A 21,214-nucleotide genomic window follows, 5' to 3' on the forward strand; every position below is an offset into this window, starting at 1 on the left:
GAAGTCTTTTATTTCTTTATTTCTTCCTTGACCCAGTGGTGGTTCACTTGATCATTGTTCGATTTCATGTGTTTGTGGGCTTTCTGAAATAAACATTGCTGTTGAATTCTAACTTTAAGCTCTGGTGATCATATAGGGTGCTTTGTTACCAACTTTGTGGTCTGTTTTGGAGAAAGTTCCATGAGGTGCTGAAAAGAAATTATATTCTTTTTTATTTGGGTAGAATGTTCTATAGATGTCTGCTAAGTCCATTTGAGTCATAGTATCTGTTAGTTCCCTTATTTCTCTGTTAAGCTTCTGTCTGGCAGGACTGTCCAGTGGTCAGAGTGGGTTCTTAAAGTCTCCCATTGTTTGTGTATGGCTTGATTTGTGATTTAAGTATTAGTAATGTTTCTTTTATAAATGCAGAAGCTCTTGCATTTGGGGCATTGTGTGTGTGTGTGTGTGTATGTGTGTGTGTGTGTGTGTGTGTGTGTGTAAGGATTTGCTGGATTTAAAATTTCTTTGACCTATGAATCTATTTTCTCTATCATATCTTCAACACCTAAGATTCTCTCGTCCATCTCTTGTATTCTGTTGTTTAAGCTTGCATTTGTGGTTCTTGATCGTTTACCTAGATTTTCCATTTCCAGAATTCCTTCTATTTGTCGGGTTTTTTTGTTTGTTTGTTTGTTTTTTGTTTTGTTTTTGTTTTTTTGTTTTGCCTCCAGTTTAGATTTCAAGTTTTCAGTCATTTCCTTCACTTGTTTGATTGCTTTTTCTTGGTTTTCTTTAAGGGATTAATCAGTATCTTCCAATTGTTTCAATTGTTTGTCTTTTCCTGCATTTCTTTAAGGAAATTTTTCATTTCTTCTTTAAGGGGCTCAATCATCTTCACAAAGTTATTTTCTAGGTTGCTTTCTTCTACTTCATCTGTGTTGGGATGTTCAGGTCTTGCTATTGCCGAACTGCTAGTTTCTAGTATTGCTCTTTATAAAGTTGAGTGTGTTCTTATCTTGAGTCTATGTATCTCTTCCTCTAATCAGTACAGGTCGAGTTTATGCTTTAAGGGAGTCTCTCTTTCTCCAGTTGGTATAGGTGGGAGCAGTGGCTCCGTTGACTGGTCCTTCAGGCACAAGCAGAGCAGAGCCTCCTGAGAATGTTCCTCCTGGTGGAAATAGGCACAAGGCTTATGTGGTCTCACCTTGAGGTGCAGGTGGGGCCACAGCTCCCATGGACACTCCTCGCATTGGAGGTGTAGGTGGGGCTGAGGGTAGGGTATCTCCAACGGAGAAATGGCGGTGGATGATGACTACGGCACAGGTGCCCTTTCCCTAGAGATCACTGCTCACCCTGGACCTGAGGCTGGGACCTCCCTTTGACACTGTTCATGGCTCCCTTGACATTGCTCCAGGCCTAAAGTTTGGGCCTTCCTGTAATGTTGCTCTTGGGTCTGAGGCTTGTGGCTCCTGGAATGAAGTTCTTAAAAATGAAAGTTGAAAGAGGAAAATTACCAACCCCACATCTGACAGAGAGCTGATCTCAAAATAATAGAAAGAACTCAAGAAACTAGTCACCAAAACACCAAATAACCCTATTAAAAATTGGGGTAAATAACTGAAGAGAGAATTCTCAATAGAGTAATCCAAAATGGCTGAAAGACACTTAACAAAGGGCTCAACATCCTTAGCCATCAAGGGAAATGCAAATCAAAACAACTCTGAGATACCATCTTACTCCTGTCAGAATGGCTAAAATTAAAAACAACAATGACACCTTCTACTGGAGATGATGTGGGGAAAGGGGAACACTCCTCCACTGCTTGTGGGAGTGCAAACTTGTACAGCCATTTTGGAGATCAGTATGGCAGTTCCTCAGGAAAATGGGAATCAGTCTACCACAGGACCTGGTAATTCTGCTCTTAGGCATATACCCAAATGATTCACATCCATGCAACAAAGACATCTGTTCAACTACATTCATAGTAGCATTATTTGTAATAGCAAGAACCTGGTAGCAACTTAGATGCCCCTCAACTGAAAAATGGATAAAGAAGATGTGGCACATTTACACAATAGAATACTACTCAGCAGGTGTGGGGGGGGGCAATGGAATCTTGAAATTCACAGGCAAATGGATACAACTTGAAGAAACCATCCTGAATGAGGTAACCCAGTCACAAAAAGAGAAACATGGTATACATTCACACATATATGGATTTTAGACATCGAGCAAAGAATCACCAGCCTATAATACATACCGCCAGAGAAGCTAGGATACAAGAAGGATGCTAAGATTTTCATACAATGTCCCTCACAGAAGGGGGGGAGGAACATGAACTTTTGAGCATATTGGGAGTGGGGGGGCAGTGAGTTTGGAGAAAGAGGAGGGGAGGAGAGGAGAACATGTGGGACCAGGAAGATTGAGTCAGGAGATGAATAGATGAGAGAAAAAAAAAAAAAAAAAAAAAGAAATACCACAATAGAGGGATCCATTATAGGTTCGAAGAAAAAAATTACTCTAGAGAAATGTCCAAAGACTTACAAGGGACCCCAAGTAACAATCTGAGCAACAGTGGAAAGGCTACCTTATATGCCCTCTCCTGATAATGAGATTGATAACTAACTTATATGCCAATTATAGAGCCCTCATCTAGTAGCTGATGGAAACAGAAGCAGACAACCACAGCTAAACATTGAGAGAAACTCCTGGAATCCATTTGCAGAGAGGGAGGATTGATAAGAAAATTGGGTCAAGGCCAGGCTACAGAAACCCAAAGAAACAGCTGACCTGAACAAGGGGGAGCTCATGGACTCCCAAACTGATAGTGGGAAACCAACATTATATTAAATCAGACCCCCTGAATGTGGGTCTCAGTTAGAAAGCCTGGGCAAACTAAGGTACCTCTGACAGTGGAACCAGGATGTATCCCTGGTGCATGAAAGGACGACTTTGGGAGCACATTCCCCATGGAGGGATACTCCCTTAGCCTAGAGACAGTAAGGAGGGCCTAGACCCTACTCCAAATGACTTGACAGATTTTGATGATCCCTCCCTGAAGGCATCACCCTCCCTGTGTAATGGGGAGGAGGGGAATGAGATGGGTGGAGGAGTCAGGGGGAATGGGAAGGGAGGAGGAGTCAGGGGGCATGGGAGGGTAGGGAGTGGCAGAGAGAGGGTAAAGGAACTGGGATCAATATGTAAAATAAAAAATAATTTTTAAAAAAGATCCTTTTTTAAAAAAGAGGAAAATTAAGCAAACTATTTCATCCTAAAAGTAATAACACTCACTGTAGGTTCTGAGTTATAAATCAAATCAAAAACAAACAAGGAGAAGGGGAAGAAAATATCTTAAGATCTTGAGGCCTAGTCTGGCTGACAATATGGCGCATAGAGTAAGGACACTTGTCTCCAAGCCTAAAGATCTGAGTTCAATCCTGGAAATTCACAGGTTGGAAAGAGAGAACTGTTGTCCTCCATCCTCCATGTCTATGTAGTGCCATGCAGACACACGCATGAGCAAACACACAGAGAAACACACCAATAACAAATAAATATACTATAAAATTAATCCTGTCTTGCTTATCCAAGTACTGGGGAGGCTGAGGCCAGTGCTCTCATCCAGTTCCAGAGTCTTTTATCAGTCTGGGCAGCATAATCAGATTCTTCTCCAAAGAAAGAGGGAGGGAGGAGAGGAGAAGGGAAAAGAAAGGAAGGAAGAGGGGGAAGGAGGAGACAGCATGGGAGGGAAGGGAAGAGGAGCTGAAGGAAAAAGGGAAGAAGGGTTCAAGCATATGTATTTTTACTTTTCACTGGCAAAAATGGAATAAAGGGCTAAGAATTAGACTATAGAATTCTAAATTATCAGGTAGGAGAGATGGCTCAACCATTAAAGGCTAGGCTCACAACCAAAAATATAAGAATTCTAAAGCACTGGAGAAAAGGGAAATGCTATGTAAAAATAAAATCATGGAATCAAAGAGATACCATAAAATAAAAAAGGTCAGGCCAGACTGTTAAAGATACTAATGTAAAATTATATATAAAACAACAAACACACATGTACCAAAAGGTAACAGTTTTAAATTCATGTCTAATCTAGTAAAATATTTAGTAAAGAAGCTATTTCAAAGTCCTAGATTCCTAACTGAGATCTGTGTGAATCTCTGTGGTGGAAATTCAGTTTCTGCTACTAGTAGCTTCTCCGGGTCTTTTATGCACAGCGATTCAACTAATTAACAGAAAGTTTTCATGTCTATGGATTTCTACATTGAAACTTAAACAAGACACTAGAAAAAGTAAAATGTCAGTGTGCAAAAGTGGTATGTGAAGAAAATTGAATTTGTACATATAGTTTGAAATTAAAAGTTCCTTAAGAAATGGAGCTCAGACATTTAGCACATTTAGGAGGCAGGGTGCAGTGCCGGCTGAGCATCCTAAAAGTGATGATACTTCAGTTAGACAGACGTTGGAAAGCACAGCCCAGAGCCACTGGCCTCTGCATGAAACATAGATCCTCAGAAGAAAAGAGAAGCAGTAATTGTTCTCAAAACTAAGAAGATCCAGGTGTTTCTTAATCACTCATTCAAGGATAAAACATATTTGTAAATCAATGTTGGTGTTTGGTTTTTTGTTATCAAAACTTAGCAGCTTTGTTGACAAGTGAATGATGCCAGCCTGCTTAGCTGTCAACCTCATATTTTCAAGGGACATTGTTTGCCCAACAGCTGTCATTTGAAAATCCTGTAATGTTCTTTTTTAAAAGGGAGAGAGCAGTCCTGCACATTGTCAACCAACGGGACTTGGGCTCAGCTGGACTGAGACAAAGACAATGGTTCTTGTTATATGAATCACAAGTATAGGTGCTGTCCATCAATCACAATTACTCTGACAACTTCTGCCTGTAACATACTCTTGACACCTGTCAGGCGACACTGGAAGCACTGAGAGGAATGGACCCAGTGTAATTTCCAGGACAGTGATTACAGTAGCTGTGAACACACAACAGCAGAGCTTTTGCTTCCATAGCTTCCATCTCCACAGTGAAGGAAAGCTTTCAGGAATGGCTGGCTAATGTTCCCAAAGATGGCCTAACCAGTCACCTCTAGGCTTTGTTAATGACTTGTGTTTCAGCTAAGAGGTATATTATCTGTCTTCCTCTCTACTCATGGAAAAGTAGGTTGCTCAAAGTCAAATAAGCTTGCAAAGCCCAAGTCAGCACCAAAAAAATCTCCATCATGCATCTGACTAAAAATTTCCAAGAGTGCCTGGCCTGTCTCTTCTTCCCTCTCTGCTATTTACTACTACAATGGTTAAGATGGCTTCCAGAATATGGTCTCAAAGTGAGGAAGGCTTTGACAATTCTAGGAGTGTGGAAAACTGTAGGCAAACACATGAATACATCTTTGAACCATAGAATTTTAGAATGAGAGTAGATTGTCAAGACTAGTCCACTCCCTTATTTTAGAAAAGAGAAACATGGGCCAGAAAATACAAGACTTTCCCACAGCTGTCTAATCAACAGAAGGAGAGGAGGTGGGTTCCTAAGAGCTCCACTTCATCTCTTTTCCATGAGAGTTGATGGTTTGCTACTAAAAGGATCCAGCCATTCACACAAATCTCATTTGCAAGCTACATGACTCGGGGTGCCATTCAAACACTTACTTTTTATAGACATGGCAACAAACAATTGATCCCATCTTTCCATTCATTCTTTATCTCCACTAGCAGTGTAGTCCCTAGCTGACTGTAACATGTAAGTCTTCAGGTTCCAGTAAAATTACCATGTCGGTGATTATTAATGTAGCTTTTCTCTCAAACATGAGAAAGTTTCTTCTACACAAATAAATAAATAAACATCAAAGCCACCCTGTGTAACAGATGCAAAAATACCCTGTCATTGTCTTCCCAGAGAAATTTTGTCTTGTTGATACATAAGGAAAACAGAAATTGCTATCTGAAAGCAAATCTAGCTGAAGAATCATTTCTCCCAGAAACGGAACAGTTTTTAATAAAAATGTACATACTAACTAAATGCTCATGGGTTCTCCTCATGAAATAACTCACTAATGCAAATATCAATCTTAATATGATCACTAAGCAGATGGAAATTTGCAAAAAATTATTATTTTTTAATAATAATATCAGAAGACATTAGAAAGGTGTTTTATTAGCTTCCAGGTGGCTACTTCAGCCAAGGTGCGGCCTCCAGACTCAAATGGTAAGCACATGGAGCAGGATTGCCTTCCCACAACACACCTAGGCAAGGCGCATTGTTCACACTCTGTGAAATAAGACTTCCCCTGCCCAAAACTTGAGGCACTAAATAAGATTTATTGAATCCCCTAATGTCCCCCTGGTGGCTCATGAAGTATGAGGCTCTTGGTTACAGTTCTGTCTCTGCCATTTTGGACAAGACATTTAACTTCGGGTTTACTTTTATTGCCTTTTGAAGTCACTTTTTCTGTAGCATGGAGAAAAATATTGCTAACATTTTTCAAATAAATTTTGTGGAAATAAAATTTGACAATAGTTATGAAAGTACTCTATAACACATAGAATACAAAACTGTCCACTTTGAGCCTCTAAATCCAAATGGAGAGGTATTAATTGGCAAAACCTACATAAAATAATTCTAATTGGAAGCAGGAGCTCTCCACACATGTCATGCCTTTGATTTAACAACACCATCTTTGTGAATTTGCTCTAGGGAAATAACTAATAGTGTGATAAGAAATGCACATACAAGATCCTCAAGAACAAACTATTGATAATAAATGCAAAAGCAAAGAAGCCAGTGGGTTAACCATGAAAAGATTGTAACCAGGTAGTCTATAGTTATATCTTTAATTTTTTTATTATACTAACAAGTGAATATAATAATAAGTGGAGAAGCAAAAGAGAAAACCATATACATTTGACACAATATTACATAAACACTACAGTTCTTAGTAGGTGTATGAATGATTATGAAAGTGGAGACAAGGTCTACCTAATCACACTGGGGAGTGGAATTTTGAGTAATTTTCATCTCCTTTGTCTTGCTTTCTACAATTTACTTTCCTGTCTTGCTTACTACAATTTACTTTCTGTGATCAAGTTAGAATAACTAAATGGTTAGTAAAAATCAATGATGACCAAGCCTTCACAGGCATCATCTGCAGGTATAATCAACAACTGTTTTTATACATGCTGTGGGGTAACTCTTGCCATTTCTATGGTCAGACTGAGAAAATGCATCTCATCTTAAATATTTTGTTCAAAGACATAAACTGTGAAATGGTAAACACTTCGTTGATACTCTGGTCTGTGTGGTTTCATAGCACATATGTGTGATTGTCCTTTCTCCTCAAATACTAAAACAATAGAGTGTAGTTGGCGCATTCCTTTCAATTACAAAGGATGAAATCAATGTATGGAGAAGATTTTATAACCCTTTTCTGCAAACTCTGTGGTCATATAGAAAAAAAATATACAAATAACCCAATACTGTATACATCTGTATTTATAAATGAATATGTAAATGCAGTCTCTAGTTAGTTCCAATATATAATAGAGTATACTAGATTTAATGTATTGTGCATTTTATACAGATTATGCTGAATATAGGTTCATATTTATAACATGCTCTACGATGGTGTTTTGTCTTTGAATGTACTGTTTAAAATGTAGAAAGGTATAGCAGTTATTACACTGAAAGCATGGACATTACAATCAGGCAATAGAAACCTCAAGGTTGACTCTCTCATTTTGGGGGTGGTGGGGTGGTAAGATTGAGTGAGTTGCTGCACCTCACTCTCAAAACCTTCAGTGATGGTGGTAAGGAGCGTTATAAGGCTTGATCCTCATGAGTGCAAAGTTCTAAATGAAACAATGGCTTATTTCAGAAACCAACTGACATAGCAGTTCTGAGGACCCTTTTTTAAAGTTGAGAAGGATTTCTCTATCCCTTTCGTTGAAGGTTGTTTTTTTTTTTTTTTACCTCTATTCTGTTTCTATTGTGATAAATGCATTGTCAGGATCCCATGCAGAGTATTCTGTATTCTCCCCACATTACTCCAAAACTCAGTGGTAACTAGAAAAGGTAGGGTGGGGAATGATGGCACGACCCCATGTGGTTCAGGTTGCAAATGATAGACAGTAAGTGGATCAGGTGACATTATAGTATAGGCACACAGCCAGTGTTATAAAGAGTTTGTACAAACCTGAAAGCTATGAAAGGCTGAGAGTGTTTCCAGCATTGGTGCTGTGATCTCTGAAACATGGAGAAGAGCTAGGTGGCATGTGTCACCGCCAAGACTGTCCACTGGAGTTGAGTTGATAAGGCAGCTACTAAGCTCAGATCTACAACAATCCCCCCTCTCTCCACCCATTTCTACAGGACCTGGGTATTGGGCTTAAATAAGGATCAGGATAAACAAATAGGCCAAATAGATGTTTATTCAGGGAGAAATAACTTACAATCTAGACAGATAAACACCAGCAAGTTCCATCGGGTACTCTCCTGTCCGAGTCCTGCCAGCAAGAGAGCTTTCAGTTCCTGTTCTTCCTCAGACCTCCTTCCACGGGTCACTTCCGCCCATGGCTCCATCCCCCACTGGGCGTGGTCAGTGCCACAGAAGGAGACAATGTAACTATCTCACTACACTTGGGTACTGTGGATGAACTGCAAAGTTACTGGATGCCACAGTGGAGAAGCAGGGTCCAAATTCTAAGTCCCATTTTACCCACAAATCATTTCCCCAGCACTACCATGGGGCCATTATTCCAATGAAACCTGTGTCTCAAAAATGTAGATAAGAGAGTTTAATTATTTAGGTACCAGAGGGAAACAGAAGGAGAGTGAGAGAGAGAGAGAGAGAACAGAATCACACTACTTTACAATGTGTTATTTATTAGTATATGCTCATGGTTTGTGAAAGGATGCTTATGTACCTAGCAACATGTGTACCTAACACAAGTGAGTAAATAGTCTGTAGAAGTAAGTCCTTTGGGATAAATAAGATTTATCTCTATGAGATATTTTACTTATTATTATTTGTGTGCTTGTGTGTGTGTGTGTGTGCGCGAGCGCATGCATGCATGCCGGTGTGTGAATGCCACAGTGCAAAAGTGGATGTCAAAAGACAATGTGCAGGAGTTGGACCTCACCTTCCACTAGGGCTTCAACTCAGGTCTCAGCCCTGTGGCAGGCATCTTTAGCTACCCAGCCATCTTATCAGCCCAGGACTTTCTATATTATTTTCAGGAAATTTTTACTAAGTTATGCATATGTTGTATTTAAATTCTTAAATATGACAGAGAACATATGAGTAGCATACCTCATGTTTTACAGAGAATAAGTGCAATAAATCATTTGCTCTTAATTCAGATGACTGCAGGCAATATCCACATCCTCACTCAGTTACCTTGCATCAGGTCCTTTGCCTTTGAACTTACCAACTTCAGTCAGGGACTAATTAAGTAACTTTTCTTTTGTTGCCTCCCTTTATAGACATGAGTTCTGACCAGCTTTGGCTTTTCTCTTGTTTGTTTTCACCAGTGGATGGTCTTTGCTGATAACCCATCTGCTTCTTATCTCAAATGAGGGATTAGCTCCTGAGCACACACAAAATAGTCTCAGCAAAAACTTTTTTCCTTGCTTACAAATAAACTTGTTCATAGAGTCTCAACCACTCTCCAGATGTTTCTAAATAATTACAACACTGGTAAATTAAGACTAAAACTCCAGTGATAAAGAACCAGGAAGTGCATAGTAGAAACTGTAAAGAATAGTTGATGGGCACTGAGCCCTGGGTGAGTCCTGCCCTGTCAAATACATTAGTAAGCTACTGTGTAAAGAAGAAACAGCACCAGAGTTAGATCTGGATATAGTGAGCAGGTGATTTAGGTTTCATTGTCTGAGATCATTTCCCTGCATACTGTCAGTCTTCCCTCACCTAAACTCACAAGCAAACAGACAACTGGTAGCATGTCTTTACCTAGTATGTATCTCTTTATACACTGATCACCTCCTAAAGTTTAACCGATTTTCAGCATACAGCTATTGATTCAAAACACAGCTCTCATCTCAAAGAGAATGAGATGATTTGTTCTAGAGCCAATATTAGTGATCATAGCCCAGGAAATAGATTTAAGTTATTCCAAATAGCATGTCCCAACATGGAAGCAGATTAAGGAAATTTGTATAACTACATTTCAAATACATTAGTGAGAACATCAGGTAGAACATCCCACAACATGGGAAGTTCTCTGGCATAGGTTTCAGATGCTAACTGATAACATACTTAACTTTGGAGTTAGTGGAAGCCAGATGTCTATTTGAGACATCTCAAATGGTCTCATGTGATAGTATCACTTGGATGTTATGTCAGACATGGAGGTAGGCAATGGATGGCTATTTAGAGGTCTAAAGTATCAGATAATTAGGCCTGCAACATTCCAACTCTTCAAAGTCACGAAGCTCTAATCAGTCACCAGGCTTGTAAGCTCTCACACAGTTGTGGCTTTTTTCCTGAGAACTAAAATGCTGACAAATAAATTCTTTTCTAAAAACTTACATTTGATATGATTAATTTTGAATAATTAAATTTAATTACTTGATCCTGGAAAATAATGTAGATCTTGAAATTATAGAGTCAGGAAGCTACAAAGGCATTCAGTTAGGAGGGAAAGTGAATCCCCACCAACAAGGGCAGTCGCTAGCTTGTACCCTCAGACACACTATCATGTACTGCTAAATTATTTCTTGCTGCCTAGGCAAGAGAACTGTTCAAAAACATGGTAAAAAGATTTTTTATTTTTTTTTTTTGTCTGTAAGCATGGTATTTTTCTATTTGTCAGCCTATGGTTTCTTTAAAAACAAAACAAAACAAAAACAAACAACAGCAAAAACAAACCATGAGGAAAACCTAACTTCTCAAACTGACATTTATGTTCATTAAGTGGTTCTCTGCAAAGAGAAAAGGAACATGTTGTCATTTCCCTGCAAAGATACAGCTGTTTCCACTTCTCAGGGCGAGGAGACAGGAGGGGAAGAGAAGGGAAGGAAGAAGGAAGGGGAGGGGAAGGGAGGGACCAAGAGGAGTGGGTGGCTCAGGTAGAGCAGCATTGAGGTCTGTTACTGGCTGACTATAGCTGCAGTGTAAAGCCCAGTAAGAGCATGGAGCCCACATTGAGGGCTTGCCCAGAAACTTCCAGCTCCTGCCTAGAATTCATGAACTCAGCGGGAGAACCAAACAGAATCACAGCTAGAGTTTTTGCCATGTCCAGATGCAGATCTGAAGGGAAAACTGCAAAAAGTCACAGACACCATCTCACGTCTGTGCATTCGAAAAATGGCTGGTTTACAGGGACATGCTACAAGTATAGAAAGATATATTGGTTCTACTTGGGCTAAGCAACATATTTCATCAATGCTTTTAACAATCACGGTAAAGCATTCTGAGCAATGTAATAGCCAGAAAACTACTGGTTAAGCTCCTAATAAGAGAAGTTATGCATGATTTGGAAAGCATGAAACTAGCAGAGGGGCCCCAGCTTTTCGTTCATAGTCATGGAAGCAGGGGACAGAAGGAGAGTAAGAAGGGGAGGGGCATGTAGTGTAGTGGGGTGTTGAGAAGGATGTATGGTGACATATGCATATTAAAAATGTCATAGTGAAACTAATTTCTTTGTTTGGTAGCCAGATAATAGTAGTAGTAGTAATAAACAATAATAGTTTTAAAACCAACAAGCCTAACATTTCTCAAATGCTTTAGCGCCTTCAGTGTGTATGACTGAGAGTAAAACATGTATGCAGCTGGGGTGTTTTTCAACCAATTAAAAAAAAAAAAAACAGCTTATCCTTCCTCAAAAAGAGTTCCTCTCTTGAACTCTTATTAGTTGACTTAGAACAAGAAAGCAATTTACAGTGTAGAAAATAAACTTATAAAACAATCGTCCCGTCATCACAGCTTGCTCAGCCCATCAGAACTGTATGACTAGTATTATTCTGGAAGTGTGCCTTTGATAATATCTGATTAATGTAGTTCTTTTTTATTGAAGCACAGAGCGCTGATTATAATATACAGATTTCCAAGCCACCTAGGTAATTATAGGCCTGAACAGCAAACTTGGTGCTTTATCCTCTCCAAAGGAAGTTTCATTATCCCTGTATTATCTTGCACACAGAAAGAATTTCCTGAAGGTGACCTTTTTATAGGTGGTAACCATGGAAACAGATTTCCAGCTGCTAACACTCTGACACTGCTGGTGCACTGCAAATGTTAGAGGGATGTTTCGGATTGATGTTTTAGGTTGCCCTCCAGAGACACAGCTGCATAAACGCTTACCAATTTGAGAGTAAAATTTTCAAAGAAATTTAAAACCACATTTTCTGTTCCCTTGTTAATCGGAAAGAGGGGGGTTTTTTGATTTAAATTCTAAGATCTTATTAATACACACAGAGACTGCGGAAGTAAAAATAAAAGATGGAAGAGTAAATTTATCCCTTACATTATTTTTAAATAGGACATTCAATGGGTCAGATAGTGAGAGAAAAGCACACCTTTGGGTTGATTCCTTGCTTGAAAGTACTGCTGGAGCCCTGAGGAGCTGTAAAGGGTGAATCTGCTCATCAACAGGCTTGATGGTGCAATTCTAAGGAACTGTAGCTTCAGCACTTAATTCCAAAAGAATAAGGAAGCTTTCTAGGTAAGTAGCAAAGTTGGAAGGCAGATCTGCCAATTTAAAGGCATCCAAGACATCATCAAAAAGGTGAATCAGAAGAAAAAAATTCTGGCTTTCTTGACCCATGAGTGAGGGAAACATATTAATAGGGATATGGTCAGTCTCTGGTTCCCCTTTAAATGGGGTTGACTTAAGTGGCTTCTTTCTTTCTTTCTTTCTTTTCTTTTCATTTATTAAAAATTTTATTTTACATTCCAATAGTAATTCTCCCTCCCATCCCTCCTCCCACATCCCTGTCCTCCTCCCACTCTCCCTTACCTCCCCTACCTCCCCCACATCCCCCACTTCCCCCACTTTCTCCCCCAGCCCACCTTTAGTCCACTCTTCCTCATGAGTAAGGGCTCCCATGAGGAGTCAACATAGTCTGGCACAATAGTTTGGGGTAGGACCAAGCCCTTCTCCCATTAATACTGGGCATGGCATCCAACCATAGGCAATGGGCTCCAAAAAGCTAGCTCATGTACTGGGATTATATCATAGTCCCACTGCCTCTGAGCATGGCTTCTCACCCTAAGGAAAGGGCTCCAAAAGCAAGCCCATAGTCCTACTGCCAGGCACTCCTCAGCTAGTCCGAGATTCACAACTGTCTCTCACATAAAGCCTAGTTTCGTCCCCTGGAATCTCCACAGCTGTTGGTCTAGAGTTCATGAGTTTCCAGGAGCTTGATTCAGCTGTCTTTGTAAATTTCTCCATCATGATCTTGACCTCCCTTGCTCAGATGTTCCCTCCTTCCTCTCTTTGCCTGGATTCACAGAGCGCTGCCTGGCACTGGTTGTAGATCTCTGTGTGTGGTTCCATCAATTACTAGATTAAGGCTCTATGATGATAGTTGGGGTATTCACCAATCTGATTACAGGAGTAGGCCAGTTCAGGCATCCTGTCTACTATTGCTAAGAGTGTTTTAATATGCAAGTTCTATTCTATCCCTATTTTATAAGAAATAGCTCATTTCTTTTGCAGGAAACATTCACTAAAAATGTCATGTGTTTCAGGCACAAGTAAATTTTCTCTTAATGCCATAGTTTCTCAATTTCTGTCTCTCAAGGTGTTATTCCTTCTAGGCTCTATTTCTATTTTCATCAGTTTTTTCCCTTAAAAATTTTTTATATCACCAATGAATTTATAGCTTCCTAATTGAACCACTGAACACACAGGGCTGGACCCTTTCTCAACCCTTTCTCTTGCACTCTAGCTTGACTATTCTTGTCCAAGAAATGTTCCACAAAACTGGATTCATCTAGAATACTATCTGAAGTAAAGAAAAACACAAAAATACATGTTCACATTCTAATTTGTGAAGTGCTGCCTGCAGGCAATATGGCCTATTGTAAAATACCTTTTCAAGTTTTAATTACCTCAAAAGTTAGAAAGAAGAAACCAATCACATTCAGTAGAAAACTTGAAACAAGTAGAACAGAGAGGGAAAAATGTAATCTAAGAAACAAAAAATTCAACAAAATTAACAAACTTCTAGGAAGCATAAGAAAGGACATAAAATGTGGATGGTCAGTTGTATGTCATGGTAGATCCAGGAGATGTCAAAGTGACAGATCCAGGAGATGTCAATATCACTACAGAAACTTAACATCTTAGACACCACAGGCCATATCATAAAAAGTACAAACTACCTCAACTTAGATAATGTGAAAGAGTATCTGATATCTCCCCTGTAATAATTAAGAAAGTTTAGTTTTTGATTTTAACATTCTTTTTCTTCCACTTAGATTTTTTTACACAACATTAAATAAACTGCCAAAATACATAGTGACATCTGTAGTGACAGTAGCCTAGCAAAAGGAAAACCACAGGACTCATTCTGAAATACAAATTAGGAGTCATTGTATCTTTCCTGGAAAGTAGAAGGTCATAAAACAATGTGCACAGCTTCTTAAAGTTATGTGGATTTATACATCTATTTAACTATATTTAAACATAAACTCTTCAACTTTTACTACAAACTGTGATCAACAGATTTTTTTTTCCGAGTCTATTGACTAACATAAGTCAAATAGCATGTGTGCTACAAAAGACAACGAATTTGTTTAATAAGACAAAGAATTTTCTTAAGTAATTTCAGTACATTTAATAGGGCAATGTGGGTGCAATGTACATTTTAATTAAATCAGATGCTAGAAGTTAGACAATGAAAATAATAAATTTATAATTTTTGAAGATGTATCTTTTTACAGAGGAGCACTAATATATATATTTCTTGATAATATTGCTGTTGATAAAGCACTATTCATGATTATGCAATCATAAATGCATTTAAGAAGATATAAATAATGTATATAAATTTTCTGTGAATTCTGAGTAGTCTTTCATATTGCTGCCAGATGAAAAACTATTTTGAATTTAATGTTTGTTATTTCGTCATTTTTTGAGAAATTACACAATATGTGCTTATAAAAACAATATTTATACTTATTGCTTTTTTTGCTTTATAAAAATATCATAACAATTTCACTATCCCTCTCAACAATGTGTTTGCAATTGTCTTTATTTGTGAAAGTAGTTTTTTTATACCCACATTTGTTCTATTTTATGTCGGTACCCTAAGTTTTTAATTTTCCTGTTAATAAATGTTTAAAATGTTCCCAGGGTTTTTTTTTTTCTTTCTTTCTTTTTTCTTATAAATCACACTACTGAAGTGACCTCCTGCTTTTCCTCTGGTGCATACAATGCAACTCTCAAAAGAGATCTTATTTGAGTGTAAGAGCCAGAGGGGATAGAAGACACCAGGAAGACAAGGCATTCTAAAGCAACTGAGCAAAGCTCTATGAACTCGCAGAGACTGAAGCAGCAAGCACAGGGCCTGCACAGGTCTACACTAGGCTCTCTGAATATATATTATGGCTTCCACTGGAGTGTCATTATGGGACTCCTGAATGTGCAAATAAGTCTTTTTCTTGCATTTTATCTTGGGCACTTTTTCATTTTGTTTCTATTGTTCAATTCTGTTGTTTTGATTTTTATTTATCTTATTATATTTTTTATTATTTTCATTGTCTTATTACACATTTTTATTATATTGTTTAGAAATGAGAGACAGAAAGGGAGTGGGTATGGATAGGAGGGTAGGTAGAGTGGAACTGGGAGAAGTGGCAGGAGGGGAAACTGTAATCAGGATACAATATGTGAAAAAAACTATTCTCAATAAAAGGGAAAAACATTACAAGAAAACTTTTCAGGTATGTGTAGTTTGCCAGGGAGATGTTGACAAAGGAGAATGAGTCCTCATTGTATGAGTCACTCAAGACATTAAATGAGAGGAAACTTTTCAATTCATTCTTTCATTTCTTTGGTCTGAGTTAGGTTTTGTTTATTTTTGTTTTTGTCTTTATTTTGTTTTTAAGAAAAGCTCTCATAATGGAGCTGAAGCTGGTCATGAACACATGCTCTTTCAGCTTATGTTTCCGTGGTTCTTGTATGACAGAGACAGACCACCACTTCCAGTTCTTCCATTCTCCTTTCTTTCTTCTTCCTTCCTTCTTTCCTCCCTTCCTTCTTTCTTTCCTTCCTTCCTTCTTCCTTCCTTCTTTCCTTCCTTCCTTCCTCCTTCTTTCCTTCCTTCCTTCCTTCTTTCCTCCCTTCTTTCTTCTTCCTTCCTTCATTGTTTCTTCTTCCTTCCTTCCTTTCTCCCGTCTTTCTTTCTTCTTCCTTATATATAGTATTTCTCTATGACAAAAATCAGGAAAAAATGTTATAAAAGTTATAAACCAATGTTCTTCATGAATGTAGACACAAGAATATTTAACTAAAAATAGAGTAAGCAGAATTAAAAAATTCATAGAGAGCAATCTACACCATGATTAAGTGGGAATTAGCTCAAGGCTGTAAAACTGTGATTTAATAGTTAAAAATGTATTAATAAAATTCACTATAATTGAAAAAGAGGAAATATTATAAAAATCTGTCAATACACAAGTCATTATCAAAATTAAACCTCTATACATGGTTATAAAAGTAAAGGTGCTCACAAAAATGAAATAGCAGGCAACTCTCTCAGTGTATGTGGTTATTTGAATAGGTATGACCCCTATAGACTCATGTGTTTGAATGTTGCCCTATAGGGAGTGGCACTAGTAGGAGGTGTGGCCTTGTTGGAGGAAGTATATTCACTGTAGGGGCGGGTTAAGAGGTCATATATACTCAAGCTAAGCCTCATGACACAATTCCTGTTGTCTGTGGATCAAGATGCAGAACTCTCAGCTACCTCTGTAGTCCCACAATCGCTTGCATTCTGTCATGCTTCCTGCCATGATAACAATGGACTAAACCTCTGAGCTGTAAGCCAGCCACCATTAAATGTTTTCCTTTATAAGAGTTGCTATGATCATTGTGTCTCTTCACAACAATAGAAACTCTAAGGAAGTCTAATAAAGATTACTTTCCTCTGAAGAGGAAAAGCTGAATGTTTTCCTACAAGACCAACAGCAGGGCAAGACTGTCCATTTCACTCTTATTTAACCATGCTGGAATCTCTGGCTAGTACGTAAGACTTAAAGAAAAAAACAAAAAAGCACACAAAAGCAAAAGAAGAATAAGGCTAGCCCAATCTCAGATGGCATTGTTGCTTGTACAAAAGTCACCAAGAAATTCAACAAAAACTTCCTAGAATTAGTAAGTTCTGAGAGATTACAGGATATAAAATAAACATACAAAATTATATTCTCATATGTTTGAAATAAATGTGTGAGTGGGAACAAAATTAAAATACAATATTCTTTGCAATCATTTAAAACTGATATAAAAATCAATTAGTATGTTAATAACTACACAACACAACACTGTTGAAAAATTCTTGATCTCTACCAATACAGAGACATCGTGTTGAAGCTCTGGAAGATCCAACATGGAAAGGATATCAGTCCTTTTCCAAACTGATAGATAATTTTGATGAAATTATTCTCAAAATATCAGTATTTTGTGTAGTACCAGAAAAATTATTAAAACTTATGTGAGAAAGAAGAGAAAGAATAGCTAAAATGATTTCAAAGAGAAAAAAGTAAAAACTGTTTATCCTGTTAAATGGCTTGTTATATATATATGCTAGTATTTTTAAAAACTTCCTGGCTGAGGCATTAATTCAGAGACCAGCAGATCTGAACAGAAGATCCTGTTAGAGTCACCAAAATATGTACCATTCGTTCTTGGCAAATACACGAAATCAATTTAAGGAAGAAAATATAGCTTTTCAACAACAACAAAAACCTTTACAAATTTGTATATCCATAGACTAAAAACGACAGCAATGACAATAATAATAATGACGATGATAAATATTACCCAAGTCTCTCAATACACACAGAAAAATTAATTCAAATTGGGACACAAACTCAGATGTAAAATCACAAATATTTTAGAAAAGAGGTACAGCAATGACTTTACAGTGCAGAATGAGGAGCAATAGCACAAATATGATCCACCAACAGAAAACTGGCAGACTGCACTCTGAAACAAAGGATACCTTTTCTTTGAGAAAGATATGCCAAGGAAGTTGAAAACAAGCTGGGAGAAAGTATCCGTGTGCCATACACTTGATAAAGGATTTACAGTATCTGCAGTGTGTCTGCAAAGAACTTTCAAAACCAACAGTTATAATTTTTGGCAAGAAACAAGAAAAAAACACCTCCTAAAGAACTTGGTTGGAAGGAAAGTGCACACACTGAGAAACACCCAGCAATCTTATTCTTTATGGATATACACAGCAAAATTGTAACTACCAAAAATGAAGGATAATGTCAACAGCAACTGTTGGCAAAGACACAGGGAAACCCAGTGTTAATGGGAATATAAAATGTACAACCAAGCAATTGCACCCTTGGGCACTAATGCCAGATAGATGAAGATTTTCCTACAGAAACCTGGACAATCATGTTTATATCTGCTTTGGTTGTAAAATCTTCACACTAAAAATGCCCCAGCTTGCCTTCAGTGAGTGAACAAACCATGATACATCTCTGCTATGCAGTAATATTCAGCACAAAAAAAGAAAAAGAAATTATCCATATGTGTAGTAATAGCTACCAGGATTGGTCTCTAGAGAACTGTACTGAGTGCACAAAATCCAAGCCTAAAATTTTGAACTCTCCGTGATCCCCAAATTATTTCCAAGTGGACTGGACACACTTGAGCAAGCCCCTCCACCACTATCACCTGCCTGAAGACCAGTCATACTTCACCTTCTTTCCTGAACTTCACTCAGACACTCCCCTTCAGACAGACCTAATAACCTAAATCTGACAGAGGAGGAAGTAAGGAATACACTTGAATTCATTGTCACAGGAAAGGACTGTCTCAGCAAGATGGCAATGACACAAGCATTAAGACCAACACTTAATAAATGGGACCTCATAAAATGAAAGAGTGAAGAGGCAAGACACAGAAGGTAAAAAGTTCTTTACCGTTATACATTTGATTAAAGGGTTAGTATCAGACTATACAAAAAACTCAAAATAGGCATTAAGAAAACAAACAACCCAATTAAAAATGAGGCATGGAACTAAACAGCTATCAAAATGTGAAAAATTTCAACACCATTAGCCATTAGGGAAATGCAAATTAAAACTACTTTGAGATTTCTTCTTATTCCTGTCATAAAACACCAATAAGAAATGCTGGCATGGGTGTGGCGAAAGAACACTTGCACCATGATACAAACTTTGTACATGAGCTAGCTTGTTGGAGCCCATTACCTATGGTGGGATGCCATGCTCAGCCTTAATGCATGGGAAAGGGCTGGGCCCTGCTGCAACCAGATTTTGGTGACTCCTCATGGCAGTCATTACCTATGAGGAGGAGCGGGGATAGGCTAGGTGAGGAGGGGGTGGGAGGAAGGGTGGGAGGGAGAACAGTGGTTAGAATGTAAATGAAATTTAAGAGAATAAATAAATGATTAGAAAATAAAATTCTCAGGTAAATGGATGGAATCAGAAATAGTCATTAGAGCTGGGTGTTGGTGGTGTATGCCTTTAATCCCAGCACTCGGGAGGCAGAGGCAGGCAGATCTCTGTGAGTTCAATGCCTGTTGTTGTGGCCAGACTCGTGGCCAGAAAAAGATAAAGATTTACAGTAAAGACAGATTCACATTAAGAAAAACCGCTAAAGGTTTACAGTATGTTCTAAAATATATGTAGGCTTGGGAGAAAAAAAAATGAAATGGTTTTAAAAAGACAAAGAGGAACTGGGTGTGGTGGCACACACCTTTAATCCCAGAACTTGAGAGACAGGGGCAAGCAGATCTCTTGTGATTTCAAAGTAAACCTGGTATGCAGAGTGAATTCCAGGACAGATAAAAGTTACACAGAGAAACTCTGTCTCAAAAAATGAAAAAATAAAAGAAAAAAGAGAGTAATAAAGCCACGTAAAAATGAAAAGCTCAGAGAGAATCTGTATACTGTATGACATTATATTGTCTTTATATCTTTTGACTGCTGAGGAAATAACAACTGTTAAAACAAATGCTGCTGGATTAATTCAATTTATATATTTTAAAAATGCTTTGACTCCAAAATTTAAGTTCAAGGACAAGTTACTGGGGAAAAGGATTTCTATTTTTGTTTCCACAGAAAATGAAAAGCTGTGGATTCCTTCCAGACTAATGTGGTTTGATCAAGCCAGAGCCCCTGAAACAGTGTCCCAGGTGACCCAACATTCAAAACAGCTTGGACAAAGCAGCCTTACAGACTACAGCCAGGATTTCTCCGTCTTCTTAGGATTCCCATGACAGCGCACCCTACCAGCAGGAAGCAGTTTGGAAAGAACGACGCCCAAATTCCCAAATATTGTTTATAAATGTTTGTTTTCATTTAAATGAGGTTAGTAATAATTGGTTAATGATCACACCAATATCTTTTTAAAGGTAAAAAGGGGATTATGGTATAAATATGAATACTTTGTTTTGGAATGGATTTTCATTTATTAATACAATTTAAGGTCAATTTGTGATATGTATATTTCTCTTCTTGTTTAGGCATTGTGTTTATATAGTTCATTTAGAAATGTAATGTATAATGTAATACAGATTATAGATAATTATCTATGATAGTCAAAGCTTAGAGTTAAGTTAGTTAGGTTTTCAAGATACAGAGATGTATTTCAGATAGATAGGAATTCTTCAAACCTTTCAAAGACTTACACAATATGGCATTCAAAATGGTTTAGGGTTTTTCTTAACAATGAGGCACAAATGCTCCTGGCAACACCACCTGCGTCAGAAAGGAAGATGGACATTAAAGAAACTCGTTATGGAGTTTACTTCCAGTATGGCATGACTAGCCATTTGGACAAGATACTGCTCTTGTCTGGACTGTTTAACTTTATGCTGTATAAACTAGACATGCAGGACCCATAGAAAAGTGATTGCTGATTCAAAATGGACATTGCTACAGCATTCCTGCTTCATGGAAGAGTCTGCCAGACGAGACAGTCTGCAGGACACAGAGAAAAGTGACTGACAAACTGCCAATACAAGAAGACAGTTTAAAGTTTCCTACTTTGCGGA

This window comes from Phodopus roborovskii, unplaced genomic scaffold (genome assembly GCF_943737965.1).
Source record: "Phodopus roborovskii unplaced genomic scaffold, PHOROB, whole genome shotgun sequence".
Classification (NCBI taxonomy): domain Eukaryota; kingdom Metazoa; phylum Chordata; class Mammalia; order Rodentia; family Cricetidae; genus Phodopus; species Phodopus roborovskii.